A 23,065-nucleotide genomic window follows, 5' to 3' on the forward strand; every position below is an offset into this window, starting at 1 on the left:
TCCCGACTTTGCTCGACTGCCGCTCGCTGCCGCTCGGGTCGTGGTCCATATGACAGCGCAAGCACGACAAACGTCTGCGGGACGAGACGAGACGAGACGAGACGAGACGACTAAGGAATAAATTCGTGGTTACAAATCAAATTTGGAACTCTACACTCCTACACAACAATAGGCGGTGACGTATTTCAAAAATCACCTGCCGATTCGTACTGTTTTGTCGTTTTCAAAGTCTTCTTGGCAAACTTGGTTAGCACATTCTCCCTCAAACTGAGTTAATTACAGCATTTTCGTACCATTACAGTAGTTTAAAAGGCTTAAGGAAGCATCTTTGTCACAACAGAAAGGTAGTTTGAAAACTGGGCTGGCGACATAACAAAAAAAAGAGGAAGGGAGCCAACAGCACCCGGGTTTCCCAGGCGGTCACCCATCCAAGTACTAGCCGGGCCCGATGATGCTTAACTTCAGTGATCGGACGAGAACCGGTGTATTCATCATGGTATGGCCGTTGGCGCTCATCTAATGTAGGAGCACGGCAGAATTCGCGTTCGGCTTTTCTCCCAACACACAAAATGTTAGTTTTCGGCTGCATTTGACGAAAGCGCTTCCTTCCGCAACCGCCAGTTCCTCGAGGACGGCGCGGGGAGGCGCGCCCGGCGTCCCAGCAGAGCGACGGCCGAATTAGCGGGCGCACCGCCGCGTGTGTGAGACGCACTGCTGCTCGTTGCACCCCCTGTCATTCGCTGGGCGCGTGCAGCCTTCGACACTAGCGGAGGACGCATCTTGTCCCTGGTGTTCAGCGGAGGGCCTGTGCGGGGTGTGGCAGTGTCGTGCTGGAGGGCGCCACTGGTAGCGATGTGGGCTTCCTCGCCTCGCCTCGCCTCGCCTCACACCAGCTGTCTGCGTAGTTTGCAGTGCATTCGCACCATTCCTATCCCTGTCCCTGTCCCCGTCCCGACTTGTCCCGACTTTGCTCGACTGCCGCTCGCTGCCGCTCGGGTCGTGGTCCATATGACAGCGCAAGCACGACAAACGTCTGCGGGACGAGACGAGACGAGACGAGACGAGACGAGACGACTAAGGAATAAATTCGTGGTTACAAATCAAATTTGGAACTCTACACTCCTACACAACAATAGGCGGTGACGTATTTCAGAAATCACCTGCCGATTCGTACTGTTTTGTCGTTTTCAAAGTCTTCTTGGCAAACTTGGTTAGCACATTCTCCCTCAAACTGAGTTAATTACTGCATTTTCGTACCATTACAGTAGTTTAAAAGGCTTAAGGAAGCATCTTTGTCACAACAGAAAGGTAGTTTGAAAACTGGGCTGGCGACATAACAAAAAAAAGAGGAAGGGAGCCAACAGCACCCGGGTTTCCCAGGCGGTCACCCATCCAAGTACTAGCCGGGCCCGATGATGCTTAACTTCAGTGATCGGACGAGAACCGGTGTATTCATCATGGTATGGCCGTTGGCGCTCATCTAATGTAGGAGCACGGCAGAATTCGCGTTCGGCTTTTCTCCCAACACACAAAATGTTAGTTTTCGGCTGCATTTGACGAAAGCGCTTCCTTCCGCAACCGCCAGTTCCTCCAGGACGGCGCGGGGAGGCGCGCCCGGCGTCCCAGCAGAGCGACGGCCGAATTAGCGGGCGCACCGCCGCGTGTGTGAGACGCACTGCTGCTCGTTGCACCCCCTGTCATTCGCTGGGCGCGTGCAGCCTTCGACACTAGCGGAGGACGCATCTTGTCCCTGGTGTTCAGCGGAGGGCCTGTGCGGGGTGTGGCAGTGTCGTGCTGGAGGGCGCCACTGGTAGCGATGTGGGCTTCCTCGCCTCGCCTCGCCTCGCCTCACACCAGGTGTCTGCGTAGTTTGCAGTGCATTCGCACCATTCCTATCCCTGTCCCTGTCCCCGTCCCGACTTGTCCCGACTTTGCTCGACTGCCGCTCGCTGCCGCTCGGGTCGTGGTCCATATGACAGCGCAAGCACGACAAACGTCTGCGGGACGAGACGAGACGAGACGAGACGAGACGACTAAGGAATAAATTCGTGGTTACAAATCAAATTTGGAACTCTACACTCCTACACAACAATAGGCGGTGACGTATTTCAAAAATCACCTGCCGATTCGTACTGTTTTGTCGTTTTCAAAGTCTTCTTGGCAAACTTGGTTAGCACATTCTCCCTCAAACTGAGTTAATTACAGCATTTTCGTACCATTACAGTAGTTTAAAAGGCTTAAGGAAGCATCTTTGTCACAACAGAAAGGTAGTTTGAAAACTGGGCTGGCGACATAACAAAAAAAAGAGGAAGGGAGCCAACAGCACCCGGGTTTCCCAGGCGGTCACCCATCCAAGTACTAGCCGGGCCCGATGATGCTTAACTTCAGTGATCGGACGAGAACCGGTGTATTCATCATGGTATGGCCGTTGGCGCTCATCTAATGTAGGAGCACGGCAGAATTCGCGTTCGGCTTTTCTCCCAACACACAAAATGTTAGTTTTCGGCTGCATTTGACGAAAGCGCTTCCTTCCGCAACCGCCAGTTCCTCGAGGACGGCGCGGGGAGGCGCGCCCGGCGTCCCAGCAGAGCGACGGCCGAATTAGCGGGCGCACCGCCGCGTGTGTGAGACGCACTGCTGCTCGTTGCACCCCCTGTCATTCGCTGGGCGCGTGCAGCCTTCGACACTAGCGGAGGACGCATCTTGTCCCTGGTGTTCAGCGGAGGGCCTGTGCGGGGTGTGGCAGTGTCGTGCTGGAGGGCGCCACTGGTAGCGATGTGGGCTTCCTCGCCTCGCCTCGCCTCGCCTCACACCAGCTGTCTGCGTAGTTTGCAGTGCATTCGCACCATTCCTATCCCTGTCCCTGTCCCCGTCCCGACTTGTCCCGACTTTGCTCGACTGCCGCTCGCTGCCGCTCGGGTCGTGGTCCATATGACAGCGCAAGCACGACAAACGTCTGCGGGACGAGACGAGACGAGACGAGACGAGACGAGACGACTAAGGAATAAATTCGTGGTTACAAATCAAATTTGGAACTCTACACTCCTACACAACAATAGGCGGTGACGTATTTCAGAAATCACCTGCCGATTCGTACTGTTTTGTCGTTTTCAAAGTCTTCTTGGCAAACTTGGTTAGCACATTCTCCCTCAAACTGAGTTAATTACTGCATTTTCGTACCATTACAGTAGTTTAAAAGGCTTAAGGAAGCATCTTTGTCACAACAGAAAGGTAGTTTGAAAACTGGGCTGGCGACATAACAAAAAAAAGAGGAAGGGAGCCAACAGCACCCGGGTTTCCCAGGCGGTCACCCATCCAAGTACTAGCCGGGCCCGATGATGCTTAACTTCAGTGATCGGACGAGAACCGGTGTATTCATCATGGTATGGCAGTTGGCGCTCATCTAATGTAGGAGCACGGCAGAATTCGCGTTCGGCTTTTCTCCCAACACACAAAATGTTAGTTTTCGGCTGCATTTGACGAAAGCGCTTCCTTCCGCAACCGCCAGTTCCTCGAGGACGGCGCGGGGAGGCGCGCCCGGCGTCCCAGCAGAGCGACGGCCGAATTAGCGGGCGCACCGCCGCGTGTGTGAGACGCACTGCTGCTCGTTGCACCCCCTGTCATTCGCTGGGCGCGTGCAGCCTTCGACACTAGCGGAGGACGCATCTTGTCCCTGGTGATCAGCGGAGGGCCTGTGCGGGGTGTGGCAGTGTCGTGCTGGAGGGCGCCACTGGTAGCGATGTGGGCTTCCTCGCCTCGCCTCGCCTCACACCAGGTGTCTGCGTAGTTTGCAGTGCATTCGCACCATTCCTATCCCTGTCCCTGTCCCCGTCCCGACTTGTCCCGACTTTGCTCGACTGCCGCTCGCTGCCGCTCGGGTCGTGGTCCATATGACAGCGCAAGCACGACAAACGTCTGCGGGACGAGACGAGGCGAGACGAGACGAGACGAGACGACTAAGGAATAAATTCGTGGTTACAAATCAAATTTGGAACTCTACACTCCTACACAACAATAGGCGGTGACGTATTTCAGAAATCACCTGCCGATTCGTACTGTTTTGTCGTTTTCAAAGTCTTCTTGGCAAACTTGGTTAGCACATTCTCCCTCAAACTGAGTTAATTACTGCATTTTCGTACCATTACAGTAGTTTAAAAGGCTTAAGGAAGCATCTTTGTCACAACAGAAAGGTAGTTTGAAAACTGGGCTGGCGACATAACAAAAAAAAGAGGAAGGGAGCCAACAGCACCCGGGTTTCCCAGGCGGTCACCCATCCAAGTACTAGCCGGGCCCGATGATGCTTAACTTCAGTGATCGGACGAGAACCGGTGTATTCATCATGGTATGGCCGTTGGCGCTCATCTAATGTAGGAGCACGGCAGAATTCGCGTTCGGCTTTTCTCCCAACACACAAAATGTTAGTTTTCGGCTGCATTTGACGAAAGCGCTTCCTTCCGCAACCGCCAGTTCCTCGAGGACGGCGCGGGGAGGCGCGCCCGGCGTCCCAGCAGAGCGACGGCCGAATTAGCGGGCGCACCGCCGCGTGTGTGAGACGCACTGCTGCTCGTTGCACCCCCTGTCATTCGCTGGGCGCGTGCAGCCTTCGACACTAGCGGAGGACGCATCTTGTCCCTGGTGTTCAGCGGAGGGCCTGTGCGGGGTGTGGCAGTGTCGTGCTGGAGGGCGCCACTGGTAGCGATGTGGGCTTCCTCGCCTCGCCTCGCCTCACACCAGGTGTCTGCGTAGTTTGCAGTGCATTCGCACCATTCCTATCCCTGTCCCTGTCCCCGTCCCGACTTGTCCCGACTTTGCTCGACTGCCGCTCGCTGCCGCTCGGGTCGTGGTCCATATGACAGCGCAAGCACGACAAACGTCTGCGGGACGAGACGAGACGAGACGAGACGAGACGACTAAGGAATAAATTCGTGGTTACAAATCAAATTTGGAACTCTACACTCCTACACAACAATAGGCGGTGACGTATTTCAAAAATCACCTGCCGATTCGTACTGTTTTGTCGTTTTCAAAGTCTTCTTGGGGAACTTGGTTAGCACATTCTCCCTCAAACTGAGTTAATTACTGCATTTTCGTACCATTACAGTAGTTTAAAAGGCTTAAGGAAGCATCTTTGTCACAATGGAAAGGTAGTTTGAAAATTGGGCTGGCGACATAACAAAAAAAAAAAAAGGAAGGGAGCCAACAGCACCCGGGTTTCCCAGGCGGTCACCCATCCAAGTACTAGCCGGGCCCGATGATGCTTAACTTCGGTGATCGGACGAGAACCGGTGTATTCATCATGGTATGGCCGTTGGCGCTCGTCTAATGTAGGAGCACGGCAGAATTCGCGTTCGGCTTTTCTCCCAACACACAAAATGTTAGTTTTCGGCCGCATTTGACGAAAGCGCTTCCTTCCGCAACCGCCAGTTCCTCCAGGACGGCGCGGGGAGGCGCGCCCGGCGTCCCAGCAGAGCGACGGCCGAATTAGCGGGCGCACCGCCGCGTGTGTGAGACGCACTGCTGCTCGTTGCACCCCCTGTCATTCGCTGGGCGCGTGCAGCCTTCGACACTAGCGGAGGACGCATCTTGTCCCTGGTGTTCAGCGGAGGGCCTGTGCGGGGTGTGGCAGTGTCGTGCTGGAGGGCGCCACTGGTAGCGATGTGGGCTTCCTCGCCTCGCCTCGCCTCACACCAGGTGTCTGCGTAGTTTGCAGTGCATTCGCACCATTCCTATCCCTGTCCCTGTCCCCGTCCCGACTTGTCCCGACTTTGCTCGACTGCCGCTCGCTGCCGCTCGGGTCGTGGTCCATATGACAGCGCAAGCACGACAAACGTCTGCGGGACGAGACGAGACGAGACGAGACGAGACGAGACGACTAAGGAATAAATTCGTGGTTACAAATCAAATTTGGAACTCTACACTCCTACACAACAATAGGCGGTGACGTATTTCAAAAATCACCTGCCGATTCGTACTGTTTTGTCGTTTTCAAAGTCTTCTTGTCAAACTTGGTTAGCACATTCTCCCTCAAACTGAGTTAATTACTGCATTTTCGTACCATTACAGTAGTTTAAAAGGCTTAAGGAAGCATCTTTGTCACAATAGAAAGGTAGTTTGAAAACTGGGCTGGCGACATAACAAAAAAAAGAGGAAGGGAGCCAACAGCACCCGGGTTTCCCAGGCGGTCACCCATCCAAGTACTAGCCGGGCCCGATGATGCTTAACTTCGGTGATCGGACGAGAACCGGTGTATTCATCATGGTATGGCAGTTGGCGCTCGTCTAATGCAGGAGCACGGCAGAATTCGCGTTCGGCTTTTCTCCCAACACACAAAATGTTAGTTTTCGGCCGCATTTGACGAAAGCGCTTCCTTCCGCAACCGCCAGTTCCTCCAGGACGGCGCGGGGAGGCGCGCCCGGCGTCCCAGCAGAGCGACGGCCGAATTAGCGGGCGCACCGCCGCGTGTGTGAGACGCACTGCTGCTCGTTGCACCCCCTGTCATTCGCTGGGCGCGTGCAGCCTTCGACACTAGCGGAGGACGCATCTTGTCCCTGGTGTTCAGCGGAGGGCCTGTGCGGGGTGTGGCAGTGTCGTGCTGGAGGGCGCCACTGGTAGCGATGTGGGCTTCCTCGCCTCGCCTCGCCTCACACCAGGTGTCTGCGTAGTTTGCAGTGCATTCGCACCATTCCTATCCCTGTCCCTGTCCCCGTCCCGACTTGTCCCGACTTTGCTCGACTGCCGCTCGCTGCCGCTCGGGTCGTGGTCCATATGACAGCGCAAGCACGACAAACGTCTGCGGGACGAGACGAGACGAGACGAGACGAGACGAGACGACTAAGGAATAAATTCGTGGTTACAAATCAAATTTGGAACTCTACACTCCTACACAACAATAGGCGGTGACGTATTTCAAAAATCACCTGCCGATTCGTACTGTTTTGTCGTTTTCAAAGTCTTCTTGTCAAACTTGGTTAGCACATTCTCCCTCAAACTGAGTTAATTACTGCATTTTCGTACCATTACAGTAGTTTAAAAGGCTTAAGGAAGCATCTTTGTCACAATAGAAAGGTAGTTTGAAAACTGGGCTGGCGACATAACAAAAAAAAGAGGAAGGGAGCCAACAGCACCCGGGTTTCCCAGGCGGTCACCCATCCAAGTACTAGCCGGGCCCGATGATGCTTAACTTCGGTGATCGGACGAGAACCGGTGTATTCATCATGGTATGGCAGTTGGCGCTCGTCTAATGCAGGAGCACGGCAGAATTCGCGTTCGGCTTTTCTCCCAACACACAAAATGTTAGTTTTCGGCCGCATTTGACGAAAGCGCTTCCTTCCGCAACCGCCAGTTCCTCCAGGACGGCGCGGGGAGGCGCGCCCGGCGTCCCAGCAGAGCGACGGCCGAATTAGCGGGCGCACCGCCGCGTGTGTGAGACGCACTGCTGCTCGTTGCACCCCCTGTCATTCGCTGGGCGCGTGCAGCCTTCGACACTAGCGGAGGACGCATCTTGTCCCTGGTGTTCAGCGGAGGGCCTGTGCGGGGTGTGGCAGTGTCGTGCTGGAGGGCGCCACTGGTAGCGATGTGGGCTTCCTCGCCTCGCCTCGCCTCACACCAGGTGTCTGCGTAGTTTGCAGTGCATTCGCACCATTCCTATCCCTGTCCCTGTCCCCGTCCCGACTTGTCCCGACTTTGCTCGACTGCCGCTCGCTGCCGCTCGGGTCGTGGTCCATATGACAGCGCAAGCACGACAAACGTCTGCGGGACGAGACGAGACGAGACGAGACGAGACGACTAAGGAATAAATTCGTGGTTACAAATCAAATTTGGAACTCTACACTCCTACACAACAATAGGCGGTGACGTATTTCAGAAATCACCTGCTGATTCGTACTGTTTTGTCGTTTTCAAAGTCTTCTTGGCAAACTTGGTTAGCACATTCTCCCTCAAACTGAGTTAATTACTGCATTTTCGTACCATTACAGTAGTTTAAAAGGCTTAAGGAAGCATCTTTGTCACAATAGAAAGGTAGTTTGAAAATTGGGCTGGCGACATAACAAAAAAAAAAAAGGAAGGGAGCCAACAGCACCCGGGTTTCCCAGGCGGTCACCCATCCAAGTACTAGCCGGGCCCGATGATGCTTAACTTCGGTGATCGGACGAGAACCGGTGTATTCATCATGGTATGGCCGTTGGCGCTCGTCTAATGTAGGAGCACGGCAGAATTCGCGTTCGGCTTTTCTCCCAACACACAAAATGTTAGTTTTCGGCCGCATTTGACGAAAGCGCTTCCTTCCGCAACCGCCAGTTCCTCCAGGACGGCGCGGGGAGGCGCGCCCGGCGTCCCAGCAGAGCGACGGCCGAATTAGCGGGCGCACCGCCGCGTGTGTGAGACGCACTGCTGCTCGTTGCACCCCCTGTCATTCGCTGGGCGCGTGCAGCCTTCGACACTAGCGGAGGACGCATCTTGTCCCTGGTGTTCAGCGGAGGGCCTGTGCGGGGTGTGGCAGTGTCGTGCTGGAGGGCGCCACTGGTAGCGATGTGGGCTTCCTCGCCTCGCCTCGCCTCACACCAGGTGTCTGCGTAGTTTGCAGTGCATTCGCACCATTCCTATCCCTGTCCCTGTCCCCGTCCCGACTTGTCCCGACTTTGCTCGACTGCCGCTCGCTGCCGCTCGGGTCGTGGTCCATATGACAGCGCAAGCACGACAAACGTCTGCGGGACGAGACGAGACGCGACGAGACGAGACGAGACGACTAAGGAATAAATTCGTGGTTACAAATCAAATTTGGAACTCTACACTCCTACACAACAATAGGCGGTGACGTATTTCAAAAATCACCTGCCGATTCGTACTGTTTTGTCGTTTTCAAAGTCTTCTTGGCAAACTTGGTTAGCACATTCTCCCTCAAACTGAGTTAATTACTGCATTTTCGTACCATTACAGTAGTTTAAAAGGCTTAAGGAAGCATCTTTGTCACAATAGAAAGGTAGTTTGAAAATTGGGCTGGCGACATAACAAAAAAAAAAAAAGGAAGGGAGCCAACAGCACCCGGGTTTCCCAGGCGGTCACCCATCCAAGTACTAGCCGGGCCCGATGATGCTTAACTTCGGTGATCGGACGAGAACCGGTGTATTCATCATGGTATGGCCGTTGGCGCTCGTCTAATGTAGGAGCACGGCAGAATTCGCGTTCGGCTTTTCTCCCAACACACAAAATGTTAGTTTTCGGCCGCATTTGACGAAAGCGCTTCCTTCCGCAACCGCCAGTTCCTCGAGGACGGCGCGGGGAGGCGCGCCCGGCGTCCCAGCAGAGCGACGGCCGAATTAGCGGGCGCACCGCCGCGTGTGTGAGACGCACTGCTGCTCGTTGCACCCCCTGTCATTCGCTGGGCGCGTGCAGCCTTCGACACTAGCGGAGGACGCATCTTGTCCCTGGTGTTCAGCGGAGGGCCTGTGCGGGGTGTGGCAGTGTCGTGCTGGAGGGCGCCACTGGTAGCGATGTGGGCTTCCTCGCCTCGCCTCGCCTCACACCAGGTGTCTGCGTAGTTTGCAGTGCATTCGCACCATTCCTATCCCTGTCCCTGTCCCCGTCCCGACTTGTCCCGACTTTGCTCGACTGCCGCTCGCTGCCGCTCGGGTCGTGGTCCATATGACAGCGCAAGCACGACAAACGTCTGCGGGACGAGACGAGACGAGACGAGACGAGACGAGACGACTAAGGAATAAATTCGTGGTTACAAATCAAATTTGGAACTCTACACTCCTACACAACAATAGGCGGTGACGTATTTCAGAAATCACCTGCCGATTCGTACTGTTTTGTCGTTTTCAAAGTCTTCTTGGCAAACTTGGTTAGCACATTCTCCCTCAAACTGAGTTAATTACTGCATTTTCGTACCATTACAGTAGTTTAAAAGGCTTAAGGAAGCATCTTTGTCACAACAGAAAGGTAGTTTGAAAACTGGGCTGGCGACATAACAAAAAAAAGAGGAAGGGAGCCAACAGCACCCGGGTTTCCCAGGCGGTCACCCATCCAAGTACTAGCCGGGCCCGATGATGCTTAACTTCAGTGATCGGACGAGAACCGGTGTATTCATCATGGTATGGCCGTTGGCGCTCATCTAATGTAGGAGCACGGCAGAATTCGCGTTCGGCTTTTCTCCCAACACACAAAATGTTAGTTTTCGGCTGCATTTGACGAAAGCGCTTCCTTCCGCAACCGCCAGTTCCTCCAGGACGGCGCGGGGAGGCGCGCCCGGCGTCCCAGCAGAGCGACGGCCGAATTAGCGGGCGCACCGCCGCGTGTGTGAGACGCACTGCTGCTCGTTGCACCCCCTGTCATTCGCTGGGCGCGTGCAGCCTTCGACACTAGCGGAGGACGCATCTTGTCCCTGGTGTTCAGCGGAGGGCCTGTGCGGGGTGTGGCAGTGTCGTGCTGGAGGGCGCCACTGGTAGCGATGTGGGCTTCCTCGCCTCGCCTCGCCTCACACCAGGTATCTGCGTAGTTTGCAGTGCATTCGCACCATTCCTATCCCTGTCCCTGTCCCCGTCCCGACTTGTCCCGACTTTGCTCGACTGCCGCTCGCTGCCGCTCGGGTCGTGGTCCATATGACAGCGCAAGCACGACAAACGTCTGCGGGACGAGACGAGACGAGACGAGACGAGACGACTAAGGAATAAATTCGTGGTTACAAATCAAATTTGGAACTCTACACTCCTACACAACAATAGGCGGTGACGTATTTCAAAAATCACCTGCCGATTCGTACTGTTTTGTCGTTTTCAAAGTCTTCTTGGCAAACTTGGTTAGCACATTCTCCCTCAAACTGAGTTAATTACTGCATTTTCGTACCATTACAGTAGTTTAAAAGGCTTAAGGAAGCATCTTTGTCACAATAGAAAGGTAGTCTGAAAATTGGGCTGGCGACATAACAAAAAAAAAAAAGGAAGGGAGCCAACAGCACCCGGGTTTCCCAGGCGGTCACCCATCCAAGTACTAGCCGGGCCCGATGATGCTTAACTTCGGTGATCGGACGAGAACCGGTGTATTCATCATGGTATGGCCGTTGGCGCTCGTCTAATGTAGGAGCACGGCAGAATTCGCGTTCGGCTTTTCTCCCACCACACAAAATGTTAGTTTTCGGCCGCATTTGACGAAAGCGCTTCCTTCCGCAACCGCCAGTTCCTCCAGGACGGCGCGGGGAGGCGCGCCCGGCGTCCCAGCAGAGCGACGGCCGAATTAGCGGGCGCACCGCCGCGTGTGTGAGACGCACTGCTGCTCGTTGCACCCCCTGTCATTCGCTGGGCGCGTGCAGCCTTCGACACTAGCGGAGGACGCATCTTGTCCCTGGTGTTCAGCGGAGGGCCTGTGCGGGGTGTGGCAGTGTCGTGCTGGAGGGCGCCACTGGTAGCGATGTGGGCTTCCTCGCCTCGCCTCGCCTCACACCAGGTGTCTGCGTAGTTTGCAGTGCATTCGCACCATTCCTATCCCTGTCCCTGTCCCCGTCCCGACTTGTCCCGACTTTGCTCGACTGCCGCTCGCTGCCGCTCGGGTCGTGGTCCATATGACAGCGCAAGCACGACAAACGTCTGCGGGACGAGACGAGACGCGACGAGACGAGACGAGACGACTAAGGAATAAATTCGTGGTTACAAATCAAATTTGGAACTCTACACTCCTACACAACAATAGGCGGTGACGTATTTCAAAAATCACCTGCCGATTCGTACTGTTTTGTCGTTTTCAAAGTCTTCTTGGCAAACTTGGTTAGCACATTCTCCCTCAAACTGAGTTAATTACTGCATTTTCGTACCATTACAGTAGTTTAAAAGGCTTAAGGAAGCATCTTTGTCACAATAGAAAGGTAGTTTGAAAACTGGGCTGGCGTCATAACAAAAAAAAGAGGAAGGGAGCCAACAGCACCCGGGTTTCCCAGGCGGTCACCCATCCAAGTACTAGCCGGGCCCGATGATGCTTAACTACGGTGATCGGACGAGAACCGGTGTATTCATCATGGTATGGCAGTTGGCGCTCGTCTAATGTAGGAGCACGGCAGAATTCGCGTTCGGCTTTTCTCCCAACACACAAAATGTTAGTTTTCGGCCGCATTTGACGAAAGCGCTTCCTTCCGCAACCGCCAGTTCCTCCAGGACGGCGCGGGGAGGCGCGCCCGGCGTCCCAGCAGAGCGACGGCCGAATTAGCGGGCGCACCGCCGCGTGTGTGAGACGCACTGCTGCTCGTTGCACCCCCTGTCATTCGCTGGGCGCGTGCAGCCTTCGACACTAGCGGAGGACGCATCTTGTCCCTGGTGTTCAGCGGAGGGCCTGTGCGGGGTGTGGCAGTGTCGTGCTGGAGGGCGCCACTGGTAGCGATGTGGGCTTCCTCGCCTCGCCTCGCCTCACACCAGGTGTCTGCGTAGTTTGCAGTGCATTCGCACCATTCCTATCCCTGTCCCTGTCCCCGTCCCGACTTGTCCCGACTTTGCTCGACTGCCGCTCGCTGCCGCTCGGGTCGTGGTCCATATGACAGCGCAAGCACGACAAACGTCTGCGGGACGAGACGAGACGAGACGAGACGAGACGAGACGACTAAGGAATAAATTCGTGGTTACAAATCAAATTTGGAACTCTACACTCCTACACAACAATAGGCGGTGACGTATTTCAGAAATCACCTGCCGATTCGTACTGTTTTGTCGTTTTCAAAGTCTTCTTGGCAAACTTGGTTAGCACATTCTCCCTCAAACTGAGTTAATTACTGCATTTTCGTACCATTACAGTAGTTTAAAAGGCTTAAGGAAGCATCTTTGTCACAACAGAAAGGTAGTTTGAAAACTGGGCTGGCGACATAACAAAAAAAAGAGGAAGGGAGCCAACAGCACCCGGGTTTCCCAGGCGGTCACCCATCCAAGTACTAGCCGGGCCCGATGATGCTTAACTTCAGTGATCGGACGAGAACCGGTGTATTCATCATGGTATGGCCGTTGGCGCTCATCTAATGTAGGAGCACGGCAGAATTCGCGTTCGGCTTTTCTCCCAACACACAAAATGTTAGTTTTCGGCTGCATTTGACGAAAGCGCTTCCTTCCGCAACCGCCAGTTCCTCGAGGACGGCGCGGGGAGGCGCGCCCGGCGTCCCAGCAGAGCGACGGCCGAATTAGCGGGCGCACCGCCGCGTGTGTGAGACGCACTGCTGCTCGTTGCACCCCCTGTCATTCGCTGGGCGCGTGCAGCCTTCGACACTAGCGGAGGACGCATCTTGTCCCTGGTGTTCAGCGGAGGGCCTGTGCGGGGTGTGGCAGTGTCGTGCTGGAGGGCGCCACTGGTAGCGATGTGGGCTTCCTCGCCTCGCCTCGCCTCGCCTCACACCAGCTGTCTGCGTAGTTTGCAGTGCATTCGCACCATTCCTATCCCTGTCCCTGTCCCCGTCCCGACTTGTCCCGACTTTGCTCGACTGCCGCTCGCTGCCGCTCGGGTCGTGGTCCATATGACAGCGCAAGCACGACAAACGTCTGCGGGACGAGACGAGACGAGACGAGACGAGACGACTAAGGAATAAATTCGTGGTTACAAATCAAATTTGGAACTCTACACTCCTACACAACAATAGGCGGTGACGTATTTCAAAAATCACCTGCCGATTCGTACTGTTTTGTCGTTTTCAAAGTCTTCTTGGCAAACTTGGTTAGCACATTCTCCCTCAAACTGAGTTAATTACTGCATTTTCGTACCATTACAGTAGTTTAAAAGGCTTAAGGAAGCATCTTTGTCACAATAGAAAGGTAGTCTGAAAATTGGGCTGGCGACATAACAAAAAAAAAAAAAGGAAGGGAGCCAACAGCACCCGGGTTTCCCAGGCGGTCACCCATCCAAGTACTAGCCGGGCCCGATGATGCTTAACTTCGGTGATCGGACGAGAACCGGTGTATTCATCATGGTATGGCCGTTGGCGCTCGACTAATGTAGGAGCACGGCAGAATTCGCGTTCGGCTTTTCTCCCACCACACAAAATGTTAGTTTTCGGCCGCATTTGACGAAAGCGCTTCCTTCCGCAACCGCCAGTTCCTCCAGGACGGCGCGGGGAGGCGCGCCCGGCGTCCCAGCAGAGCGACGGCCGAATTAGCGGGCGCACCGCCGCGTGTGTGAGACGCACTGCTGCTCGTTGCACCCCCTGTCATTCGCTGGGCGCGTGCAGCCTTCGACACTAGCGGAGGACGCATCTTGTCCCTGGTGTTCAGCGGAGGGCCTGTGCGGGGTGTGGCAGTGTCGTGCTGGAGGGCGCCACTGGTAGCGATGTGGGCTTCCTCGCCTCGCCTCGCCTCACACCAGGTGTCTGCGTAGTTTGCAGTGCATTCGCACCATTCCTATCCCTGTCCCTGTCCCCGTCCCGACTTGTCCCGACTTTGCTCGACTGCCGCTCGCTGCCGCTCGGGTCGTGGTCCATATGACAGCGCAAGCACGACAAACGTCTGCGGGACGAGACGAGACGCGACGAGACGAGACGAGACGACTAAGGAATAAATTCGTGGTTACAAATCAAATTTGGAACTCTACACTCCTACACAACAATAGGCGGTGACGTATTTCAAAAATCACCTGCCGATTCGTACTGTTTTGTCGTTTTCAAAGTCTTCTTGGCAAACTTGGTTAGCACATTCTCCCTCAAACTGAGTTAATTACTGCATTTTCGTACCATTACAGTAGTTTAAAAGGCTTAAGGAAGCATCTTTGTCACAATAGAAAGGTAGTTTGAAAACTGGGCTGGCGTCATAACAAAAAAAAGAGGAAGGGAGCCAACAGCACCCGGGTTTCCCAGGCGGTCACCCATCCAAGTACTAGCCGGGCCCGATGATGCTTAACTACGGTGATCGGACGAGAACCGGTGTATTCATCATGGTATGGCAGTTGGCGCTCGTCTAATGTAGGAGCACGGCAGAATTCGCGTTCGGCTTTTCTCCCAACACACAAAATGTTAGTTTTCGGCCGCATTTGACGAAAGCGCTTCCTTCCGCAACCGCCAGTTCCTCCAGGACGGCGCGGGGAGGCGCGCCCGGCGTCCCAGCAGAGCGACGGCCGAATTAGCGGGCGCACCGCCGCGTGTGTGAGACGCACTGCTGCTCGTTGCACCCCCTGTCATTCGCTGGGCGCGTGCAGCCTTCGACACTAGCGGAGGACGCATCTTGTCCCTGGTGTTCAGCGGAGGGCCTGTGCGGGGTGTGGCAGTGTCGTGCTGGAGGGCGCCACTGGTAGCGATGTGGGCTTCCTCGCCTCGCCTCGCCTCACACCAGGTGTCTGCGTAGTTTGCAGTGCATTCGCACCATTCCTATCCCTGTCCCTGTCCCCGTCCCGACTTGTCCCGACTTTGCTCGACTGCCGCTCGCTGCCGCTCGGGTCGTGGTCCATATGACAGCGCAAGCACGACAAACGTCTGCGGGACGAGACGAGACGCGACGAGACGAGACGAGACGACTAAGGAATAAATTCGTGGTTACAAATCAAATTTGGAACTCTACACTCCTACACAACAATAGGCGGTGACGTATTTCAAAAATCACCTGCCGATTCGTACTGTTTTGTCGTTTTCAAAGTCTTCTTGGCAAACTTGGTTAGCACATTCTCCCTCAAACTGAGTTAATTACTGCATTTTCGTACCATTACAGTAGTTTAAAAGGCTTAAGGAAGCATCTTTGTCACAATAGAAAGGTAGTTTGAAAACTGGGCTGGCGTCATAACAAAAAAAAGAGGAAGGGAGCCAACAGCACCCGGGTTTCCCAGGCGGTCACCCATCCAAGTACTAGCCGGGCCCGATGATGCTTAACTACGGTGATCGGACGAGAACCGGTGTATTCATCATGGTATGGCAGTTGGCGCTCGTCTAATGTAGGAGCACGGCAGAATTCGCGTTCGGCTTTTCTCCCAACACACAAAATGTTAGTTTTCGGCCGCATTTGACGAAAGCGCTTCCTTCCGCAACCGCCAGTTCCTCCAGGACGGCGCGGGGAGGCGCGCCCGGCGTCCCAGCAGAGCGACGGCCGAATTAGCGGGCGCACCGCCGCGTGTGTGAGACGCACTGCTGCTCGTTGCACCCCCTGTCATTCGCTGGGCGCGTGCAGCCTTCGACACTAGCGGAGGACGCATCTTGTCCCTGGTGTTCAGCGGAGGGCCTGTGCGGGGTGTGGCAGTGTCGTGCTGGAGGGCGCCACTGGTAGCGATGTGGGCTTCCTCGCCTCGCCTCGCCTCACACCAGGTGTCTGCGTAGTTTGCAGTGCATTCGCACCATTCCTATCCCTGTCCCTGTCCCCGTCCCGACTTGTCCCGACTTTGCTCGACTGCCGCTCGCTGCCGCTCGGGTCGTGGTCCATATGACAGCGCAAGCACGACAAACGTCTGCGGGACGAGACGAGACGAGACGAGACGAGACGACTAAGGAATAAATTCGTGGTTACAAATCAAATTTGGAACTCTACACTCCTACACAACAATAGGCGGTGACGTATTTCAAAAATCACCTGCTGATTCGTACTGTTTTGTCGTTTTCAAAGTCTTCTTGGCAAACTTGGTTAGCACATTCTCCCTCAAACTGAGTTAATTACTGCATTTTCGTACCATTACAGTAGTTTAAAAGGCTTAAGGAAGCATCTTTGTCACAATAGAAAGGTAGTTTGAAAATTGGGCTGGCGACATAACAAAAAAAAAAAAAGGAAGGGAGCCAACAGCACCCGGGTTTCCCAGGCGGTCACCCATCCAAGTACTAGCCGGGCCCGATGATGCTTAACTTCGGTGATCGGACGAGAACCGGTGTATTCATCATGGTATGGCCGTTGGCGCTCGTCTAATGTAGGAGCACGGCAGAATTCGCGTTCGGCTTTTCTCCCAACACACAAAATGTTAGTTTTCGGCCGCATTTGACGAAAGCGCTTCCTTCCGCAACCGCCAGTTCCTCCAGGACGGCGCGGGGAGGCGCGCCCGGCGTCCCAGCAGAGCGACGGCCGAATTAGCGGGCGCACCGCCGCGTGTGTGAGACGCACTGCTGCTCGTTGCACCCCCTGTCATTCGCTGGGCGCGTGCAGCCTTCGACACTAGCGGAGGACGCATCTTGTCCCTGGTGTTCAGCGGAGGGCCTGTGCGGGGTGTGGCAGTGTCGTGCTGGAGGGCGCCACTGGTAGCGATGTGGGCTTCCTCGCCTCGCCTCGCCTCACACCAGGTGTCTGCGTAGTTTGCAGTGCATTCGCACCATTCCTATCCCTGTCCCTGTCCCCGTCCCGACTTGTCCCGACTTTGCTCGACTGCCGCTCGCTGCCGCTCGGGTCGTGGTCCATATGACAGCGCAAGCACGACAAACGTCTGCGGGACGAGACGAGACGAGACGAGACGAGACGACTAAGGAATAAATTCGTGGTTACAAATCAAATTTGGAACTCTACACTCCTACACAACAATAGGCGGTGACGTATTTCAAAAATCACCTGCCGATTCGTACTGTTTTGTCGTTTTCAAAGTCTTCTTGGCAAACTTGGTTAGCACATTCTCCCTCAAACTGAGTTAATTACTGCATTTTCGTACCATTACAGTAGTTTAAAAGGCTTAAGGAAGCATCTTTGTCACAATAGAAAGGTAGTTTGAAAATTGGGCTGGCGACATAACAAAAAAAAAAAAAGGAAGGGAGCCAACAGCACCCGGGTTTCCCAGGCGGTCACCCATCCAAGTACTAGCCGGGCCCGATGATGCTTAACTTCGGTGATCGGACGAGAACCGGTGTATTCATCATGGTATGGCCGTTGGCGCTCGTCTAATGTAGGAGCACGGCAGAATTCGCGTTCGGCTTTTCTCCCACCACACAAAATGTTAGTTTTCGGCCGCATTTGACGAAAGCGCTTCCTTCCGCAACCGCCAGTTCCTCCAGGACGGCGCGGGGAGGCGCGCCCGGCGTCCCAGCAGAGCGACGGCCGAATTAGCGGGCGCACCGCCGCGTGTGTGAGACGCACTGCTGCTCGTTGCACCCCCTGTCATTCGCTGGGCGCGTGCAGCCTTCGACACTAGCGGAGGACGCATCTTGTCCCTGGTGTTCAGCGGAGGGCCTGTGCGGGGTGTGGCAGTGTCGTGCTGGAGGGCGCCACTGGTAGCGATGTGGGCTTCCTCGCCACGCCTCGCCTCACACCAGGTGTCTGCGTAGTTTGCAGTGCATTCGCACCATTCCTATCCCTGTCCCTGTCCCCGTCCCGACTTGTCCCGACTTTGCTCGACTGCCGCTCGCTGCCGCTCGGGTCGTGGTCCATATGACAGCGCAAGCACGACAAACGTCTGCGGGACGAGACGAGACGCGACGAGACGAGACGAGACGACTAAGGAATAAATTCGTGGTTACAAATCAAATTTGGAACTCTACACTCCTACACAACAATAGGCGGTGACGTATTTCAAAAATCACCTGCCGATTCGTACTGTTTTGTCGTTTTCAAAGTCTTCTTGGCAAACTTGGTTAGCACATTCTCCCTCAAACTGAGTTAATTACTGCATTTTCGTACCATTACAGTAGTTTAAAAGGCTTAAGGAAGCATCTTTGTCACAATAGAAAGGTAGTTTGAAAACTGGGCTGGCGTCATAACAAAAAAAAGAGGAAGGGAGCCAACAGCACCCGGGTTTCCCAGGCGGTCACCCATCCAAGTACTAGCCGGGCCCGATGATGCTTAACTTCGGTGATCGGACGAGAACCGGTGTATTCATCATGGTATGGCAGTTGGCGCCCGTCTAATGTAGGAGCACGGCAGAATTCGCGTTCGGCTTTTCTCCCAACACACAAAATGTTAGTTTTCGGCCGCATTTGACGAAAGCGCTTCCTTCCGCAACCGCCAGTTCCTCCAGGACGGCGCGGGGAGGCGCGCCCGGCGTCCCAGCAGAGCGACGGCCGAATTAGCGGGCGCACCGCCGCGTGTGTGAGACGCACTGCTGCTCGTTGCACCCCCTGTCATTCGCTGGGCGCGTGCAGCCTTCGACACTAGCGGAGGACGCATCTTGTCCCTGGTGTTCAGCGGAGGGCCTGTGCGGGGTGTGGCAGTGTCGTGCTGGAGGGCGCCACTGGTAGCGATGTGGGCTTCCTCGCCTCGCCTCGCCTCACACCAGGTGTCTGCGTAGTTTGCAGTGCATTCGCACCATTCCTATCCCTGTCCCTGTCCCCGTCCCGACTTGTCCCGACTTTGCTCGACTGCCGCTCGCTGCCGCTCGGGTCGTGGTCCATATGACAGCGCAAGCACGACAAACGTCTGCGGGACGAGACGAGACGAGACGAGACGAGACGACTAAGGAATAAATTCGTGGTTACAAATCAAATTTGGAACTCTACACTCCTACACAACAATAGGCGGTGACGTATTTCAAAAATCACCTGCCGATTCGTACTGTTTTGTCGTTTTCAAAGTCTTCTTGGCAAACTTGGTTAGCACATTCTCCCTCAAACTGAGTTAATTACTGCATTTTCGTACCATTACAGTAGTTTAAAAGGCTTAAGGAAGCATCTTTGTCACAATAGAAAGGTAGTTTGAAAATTGGGCTGGCGACATAACAAAAAAAAAAAAAGGAAGGGAGCCAACAGCACCCGGGTTTCCCAGGCGGTCACCCATCCAAGTACTAGCCGGGCCCGATGATGCTTAACTTCGGTGATCGGACGAGAACCGGTGTATTCATCATGGTATGGCCGTTGGCGCTCGTCTAATGTAGGAGCACGGCAGAATTCGCGTTCGGCTTTTCTCCCACCACACAAAATGTTAGTTTTCGGCCGCATTTGACGAAAGCGCTTCCTTCCGCAACCGCCAGTTCCTCCAGGACGGCGCGGGGAGGCGCGCCCGGCGTCCCAGCAGAGCGACGGCCGAATTAGCGGGCGCACCGCCGCGTGTGTGAGACGCACTGCTGCTCGTTGCACCCCCTGTCATTCGCTGGGCGCGTGCAGCCTTCGACACTAGCGGAGGACGCATCTTGTCCCTGGTGTTCAGCGGAGGGCCTGTGCGGGGTGTGGCAGTGTCGTGCTGGAGGGCGCCACTGGTAGCGATGTGGGCTTCCTCGCCTCGCCTCGCCTCACACCAGGTGTCTGCGTAGTTTGCAGTGCATTCGCACCATTCCTATCCCTGTCCCTGTCCCCGTCCCGACTTGTCCCGACTTTGCTCGACTGCCGCTCGCTGCCGCTCGGGTCGTGGTCCATATGACAGCGCAAGCACGACAAACGTCTGCGGGACGAGACGAGACGCGACGAGACGAGACGAGACGACTAAGGAATAAATTCGTGGTTACAAATCAAATTTGGAACTCTACACTCCTACACAACAATAGGCGGTGACGTATTTCAAAAATCACCTGCCGATTCGTACTGTTTTGTCGTTTTCAAAGTCTTCTTGGCAAACTTGGTTAGCACATTCTCCCTCAAACTGAGTTAATTACTGCATTTTCGTACCATTACAGTAGTTTAAAAGGCTTAAGGAAGCATCTTTGTCACAATAGAAAGGTAGTTTGAAAACTGGGCTGGCGTCATAACAAAAAAAAGAGGAAGGGAGCCAACAGCACCCGGGTTTCCCAGGCGGTCACCCATCCAAGTACTAGCCGGGCCCGATGATGCTTAACTTCGGTGATCGGACGAGAACCGGTGTATTCATCATGGTATGGCAGTTGGCGCCCGTCTAATGTAGGAGCACGGCAGAATTCGCGTTCGGCTTTTCTCCCAACACACAAAATGTTAGTTTTCGGCCGCATTTGACGAAAGCGCTTCCTTCCGCAACCGCCAGTTCCTCCAGGACGGCGCGGGGAGGCGCGCCCGGCGTCCCAGCAGAGCGACGGCCGAATTAGCGGGCGCACCGCCGCGTGTGTGAGACGCACTGCTGCTCGTTGCACCCCCTGTCATTCGCTGGGCGCGTGCAGCCTTCGACACTAGCGGAGGACGCATCTTGTCCCTGGTGTTCAGCGGAGGGCCTGTGCGGGGTGTGGCAGTGTCGTGCTGGAGGGCGCCACTGGTAGCGATGTGGGCTTCCTCGCCTCGCCTCGCCTCACACCAGGTGTCTGCGTAGTTTGCAGTGCATTCGCACCATTCCTATCCCTGTCCCTGTCCCCGTCCCGACTTGTCCCGACTTTGCTCGACTGCCGCTCGCTGCCGCTCGGGTCGTGGTCCATATGACAGCGCAAGCACGACAAACGTCTGCGGGACGAGACGAGACGAGACGAGACGAGACGACTAAGGAATAAATTCGTGGTTACAAATCAAATTTAGAACTCTACACTCCTACACAACAATAGGCGGTGACGTATTTCAAAAATCACCTGCTGATTCGTACTGTTTTGTCGTTTTCAAAGTCTTCTTGGCAAACTTGGTTAGCACATTCTCCCTCAAACTGAGTTAATTACTGCATTTTCGTACCATTACAGTAGTTTAAAAGGCTTAAGGAAGCATCTTTGTCACAATAGAAAGGTAGTTTGAAAATTGGGCTGGCGACATAACAAAAAAAAAAAAGGAAGGGAGCCAACAGCACCCGGGTTTCCCAGGCGGTCACCCATCCAAGTACTAGCCGGGCCCGATGATGCTTAACTTCGGTGATCGGACGAGAACCGGTGTATTCATCATGGTATGGCCGTTGGCGCTCGTCTAATGTAGGAGCACGGCAGAATTCGCGTTCGGCTTTTCTCCCAACACACAAAATGTTAGTTTTCGGCCGCATTTGACGAAAGCGCTTCCTTCCGCAACCGCCAGTTCCTCCAGGACGGCGCGGGGAGGCGCGCCCGGCGTCCCAGCAGAGCGACGGCCGAATTAGCGGGCGCACCGCCGCGTGTGTGAGACGCACTGCTGCTCGTTGCACCCCCTGTCATTCGCTGGGCGCGTGCAGCCTTCGACACTAGCGGAGGACGCATCTTGTCCCTGGTGTTCAGCGGAGGGCCTGTGCGGGGTGTGGCAGTGTCGTGCTGGAGGGCGCCACTGGTAGCGATGTGGGCTTCCTCGCCTCGCCTCGCCTCGCCTCACACCAGCTGTCTGCGTAGTTTGCAGTGCATTCGCACCATTCCTATCCCTGTCCCTGTCCCCGTCCCGACTTGTCCCGACTTTGCTCGACTGCCGCTCGCTGCCGCTCGGGTCGTGGTCCATATGACAGCGCAAGCACGACAAACGTCTGCGGGACGAGACGAGACGAGACGAGACGAGACGACTAAGGAATAAATTCGTGGTTACAAATCAAATTTGGAACTCTACACTCCTACACAACAATAGGCGGTGACGTATTTCAGAAATCACCTGCCGATTCGTACTGTTTTGTCGTTTTCAAAGTCTTCTTGGCAAACTTGGTTAGCACATTCTCCCTCAAACTGAGTTAATTACTGCATTTTCGTACCATTACAGTAGTTTAAAAGGCTTAAGGAAGCATCTTTGTCACAACAGAAAGGTAGTTTGAAAACTGGGCTGGCGACATAACAAAAAAAGAGGAAGGGAGCCAACAGCACCCGGGTTTCCCAGGCGGTCACCCATCCAAGTACTAGCCGTGCCCGATGATGCTTAACTTCAGTGATCGGACGAGAACCGGTGTATTCATCATGGTATGGCCGTTGGCGCTCATCTAATGTAGGAGCACGGCAGAATTCGCGTTCGGCTTTTCTCCCAACACACAAAATGTTAGTTTTCGGCCGCATTTGACGAAAGCGCTTCCTTCCGCAACCGCCAGTTCCTCGAGGACGGCGCGGGGAGGCGCGCCCGGCGTCCCAGCAGAGCGACGGCCGAATTAGCGGGCGCACCGCCGCGTGTGTGAGACGCACTGCTGCTCGTTGCACCCCCTGTCATTCGCTGGGCGCGTGCAGCCTTCGACACTAGCGGAGGACGCATCTTGTCCCTGGTGTTCAGCGGAGGGCCTGTGCGGGGTGTGGCAGTGTCGTGCTGGAGGGCGCCACTGGTAGCGATGTGGGCTTCCTCGCCTCGCCTCGCCTCGCCTCACACCAGCTGTCTGCGTAGTTTGCAGTGCATTCGCACCATTCCTATCCCTGTCCCTGTCCCCGTCCCGACTTGTCCCGACTTTGCTCGACTGCCGCTCGCTGCCGCTCGGGTCGTGGTCCATAT

The 23,065-nt window shown here is 55.0% G+C and overlaps 24 non-coding genes across 24 annotated transcripts; all 24 read right to left on the reverse strand.

Annotated features, from left to right (window-relative positions):
* Positions 1-391: 391 nt before the first annotated feature.
* On the reverse strand, positions 392-510 carry LOC126101663 (5S ribosomal RNA). Its single transcript, XR_007522390.1, has one exon. It is a non-coding gene; the product is annotated as a 5S ribosomal RNA (ribosomal RNA).
* Positions 511-1,355: 845 nt separating this feature from the next.
* Positions 1,356-1,474, reverse strand: LOC126101664 (5S ribosomal RNA). Its single transcript, XR_007522391.1, has one exon. It is a non-coding gene; the product is annotated as a 5S ribosomal RNA (ribosomal RNA).
* An 840-nt stretch (positions 1,475-2,314) lies between these two features.
* LOC126101665 (5S ribosomal RNA) lies at positions 2,315-2,433 on the reverse strand. Its single transcript, XR_007522392.1, has one exon. It is a non-coding gene; the product is annotated as a 5S ribosomal RNA (ribosomal RNA).
* Positions 2,434-3,278: 845 nt separating this feature from the next.
* LOC126101908 (5S ribosomal RNA) lies at positions 3,279-3,397 on the reverse strand. Its single transcript, XR_007522616.1, has one exon. It is a non-coding gene; the product is annotated as a 5S ribosomal RNA (ribosomal RNA).
* An 840-nt stretch (positions 3,398-4,237) lies between these two features.
* Positions 4,238-4,356, reverse strand: LOC126101667 (5S ribosomal RNA). Its single transcript, XR_007522394.1, has one exon. It is a non-coding gene; the product is annotated as a 5S ribosomal RNA (ribosomal RNA).
* An 838-nt stretch (positions 4,357-5,194) lies between these two features.
* On the reverse strand, positions 5,195-5,313 carry LOC126102256 (5S ribosomal RNA). The gene has a single exon (XR_007522827.1). It is a non-coding gene; the product is annotated as a 5S ribosomal RNA (ribosomal RNA).
* Positions 5,314-6,153: 840 nt separating this feature from the next.
* On the reverse strand, positions 6,154-6,272 carry LOC126101700 (5S ribosomal RNA). The gene has a single exon (XR_007522425.1). It is a non-coding gene; the product is annotated as a 5S ribosomal RNA (ribosomal RNA).
* An 840-nt stretch (positions 6,273-7,112) lies between these two features.
* LOC126101702 (5S ribosomal RNA) lies at positions 7,113-7,231 on the reverse strand. Its single transcript, XR_007522426.1, has one exon. It is a non-coding gene; the product is annotated as a 5S ribosomal RNA (ribosomal RNA).
* Positions 7,232-8,068: 837 nt separating this feature from the next.
* On the reverse strand, positions 8,069-8,187 carry LOC126102268 (5S ribosomal RNA). Its single transcript, XR_007522828.1, has one exon. It is a non-coding gene; the product is annotated as a 5S ribosomal RNA (ribosomal RNA).
* Positions 8,188-9,030: 843 nt separating this feature from the next.
* Positions 9,031-9,149, reverse strand: LOC126102280 (5S ribosomal RNA). Its single transcript, XR_007522829.1, has one exon. It is a non-coding gene; the product is annotated as a 5S ribosomal RNA (ribosomal RNA).
* An 840-nt stretch (positions 9,150-9,989) lies between these two features.
* On the reverse strand, positions 9,990-10,108 carry LOC126101669 (5S ribosomal RNA). Its single transcript, XR_007522395.1, has one exon. It is a non-coding gene; the product is annotated as a 5S ribosomal RNA (ribosomal RNA).
* An 837-nt stretch (positions 10,109-10,945) lies between these two features.
* LOC126102292 (5S ribosomal RNA) lies at positions 10,946-11,064 on the reverse strand. Its single transcript, XR_007522830.1, has one exon. It is a non-coding gene; the product is annotated as a 5S ribosomal RNA (ribosomal RNA).
* Positions 11,065-11,904: 840 nt separating this feature from the next.
* On the reverse strand, positions 11,905-12,023 carry LOC126101791 (5S ribosomal RNA). Its single transcript, XR_007522508.1, has one exon. It is a non-coding gene; the product is annotated as a 5S ribosomal RNA (ribosomal RNA).
* An 840-nt stretch (positions 12,024-12,863) lies between these two features.
* LOC126101670 (5S ribosomal RNA) lies at positions 12,864-12,982 on the reverse strand. Its single transcript, XR_007522396.1, has one exon. It is a non-coding gene; the product is annotated as a 5S ribosomal RNA (ribosomal RNA).
* Positions 12,983-13,825: 843 nt separating this feature from the next.
* Positions 13,826-13,944, reverse strand: LOC126102304 (5S ribosomal RNA). The gene has a single exon (XR_007522831.1). It is a non-coding gene; the product is annotated as a 5S ribosomal RNA (ribosomal RNA).
* Positions 13,945-14,784: 840 nt separating this feature from the next.
* Positions 14,785-14,903, reverse strand: LOC126101792 (5S ribosomal RNA). Its single transcript, XR_007522509.1, has one exon. It is a non-coding gene; the product is annotated as a 5S ribosomal RNA (ribosomal RNA).
* Positions 14,904-15,743: 840 nt separating this feature from the next.
* LOC126101793 (5S ribosomal RNA) lies at positions 15,744-15,862 on the reverse strand. The gene has a single exon (XR_007522510.1). It is a non-coding gene; the product is annotated as a 5S ribosomal RNA (ribosomal RNA).
* Positions 15,863-16,700: 838 nt separating this feature from the next.
* On the reverse strand, positions 16,701-16,819 carry LOC126102317 (5S ribosomal RNA). The gene has a single exon (XR_007522833.1). It is a non-coding gene; the product is annotated as a 5S ribosomal RNA (ribosomal RNA).
* An 838-nt stretch (positions 16,820-17,657) lies between these two features.
* LOC126102329 (5S ribosomal RNA) lies at positions 17,658-17,776 on the reverse strand. The gene has a single exon (XR_007522835.1). It is a non-coding gene; the product is annotated as a 5S ribosomal RNA (ribosomal RNA).
* An 840-nt stretch (positions 17,777-18,616) lies between these two features.
* LOC126101703 (5S ribosomal RNA) lies at positions 18,617-18,735 on the reverse strand. The gene has a single exon (XR_007522427.1). It is a non-coding gene; the product is annotated as a 5S ribosomal RNA (ribosomal RNA).
* An 838-nt stretch (positions 18,736-19,573) lies between these two features.
* On the reverse strand, positions 19,574-19,692 carry LOC126102341 (5S ribosomal RNA). Its single transcript, XR_007522836.1, has one exon. It is a non-coding gene; the product is annotated as a 5S ribosomal RNA (ribosomal RNA).
* An 840-nt stretch (positions 19,693-20,532) lies between these two features.
* Positions 20,533-20,651, reverse strand: LOC126101705 (5S ribosomal RNA). Its single transcript, XR_007522429.1, has one exon. It is a non-coding gene; the product is annotated as a 5S ribosomal RNA (ribosomal RNA).
* An 837-nt stretch (positions 20,652-21,488) lies between these two features.
* LOC126102354 (5S ribosomal RNA) lies at positions 21,489-21,607 on the reverse strand. Its single transcript, XR_007522837.1, has one exon. It is a non-coding gene; the product is annotated as a 5S ribosomal RNA (ribosomal RNA).
* An 839-nt stretch (positions 21,608-22,446) lies between these two features.
* LOC126101957 (5S ribosomal RNA) lies at positions 22,447-22,565 on the reverse strand. The gene has a single exon (XR_007522660.1). It is a non-coding gene; the product is annotated as a 5S ribosomal RNA (ribosomal RNA).
* Positions 22,566-23,065: the final 500 nt, after the last annotated feature.

This window comes from Schistocerca cancellata, chromosome 9 (assembly GCF_023864275.1).
Source record: "Schistocerca cancellata isolate TAMUIC-IGC-003103 chromosome 9, iqSchCanc2.1, whole genome shotgun sequence".
In the NCBI taxonomy this organism is placed as follows: Eukaryota; Metazoa; Arthropoda; class Insecta; order Orthoptera; family Acrididae; genus Schistocerca; species Schistocerca cancellata.